The sequence below is a fragment of the Alligator sinensis genome, unplaced genomic scaffold, assembly GCF_000455745.1.
Source record: "Alligator sinensis unplaced genomic scaffold, ASM45574v1 scaffold573_1, whole genome shotgun sequence".
In the NCBI taxonomy this organism is placed as follows: Eukaryota; Metazoa; Chordata; order Crocodylia; family Alligatoridae; genus Alligator; species Alligator sinensis.
The window spans coordinates 963,639-963,856 of NW_005841877.1; the positions used below are offsets into that span (position 1 = coordinate 963,639).

Here is a 218-nt window from a genome sequence, read left to right on the forward strand (position 1 = left end):
TGGCCGCGCCCCCCCTGCTCCCGCGCCCGCCTCTGCGAGCGGGGGGTTGCAACAGTTCCCCCGCCGCCCGGCCCGGCCCGGCCCTGCCCCGCCGCCCGGGCTGGAGGAGGCAGATCCAGGCGGTGGGGGGGAGCAGGATGTGCATCCGTGCGGGGCTTTCCATGCCTGGGCAGGGCTTGGGCTTTGGCCCCCAGGAGCTCGTGGGGGCGCGGACGGAG

The 218-nt window shown here is 78.0% G+C and overlaps 1 protein-coding gene across 1 annotated transcript in view; it reads left to right on the plus strand.

Moving 5' to 3' along the window:
- The window catches only part of PARP8 (poly(ADP-ribose) polymerase family member 8), a 220,758-nt gene that overhangs the window by 247 nt on the left and 220,293 nt on the right, over positions 1-218 (plus strand). The gene's annotated exons all lie outside the window — the stretch shown is intronic.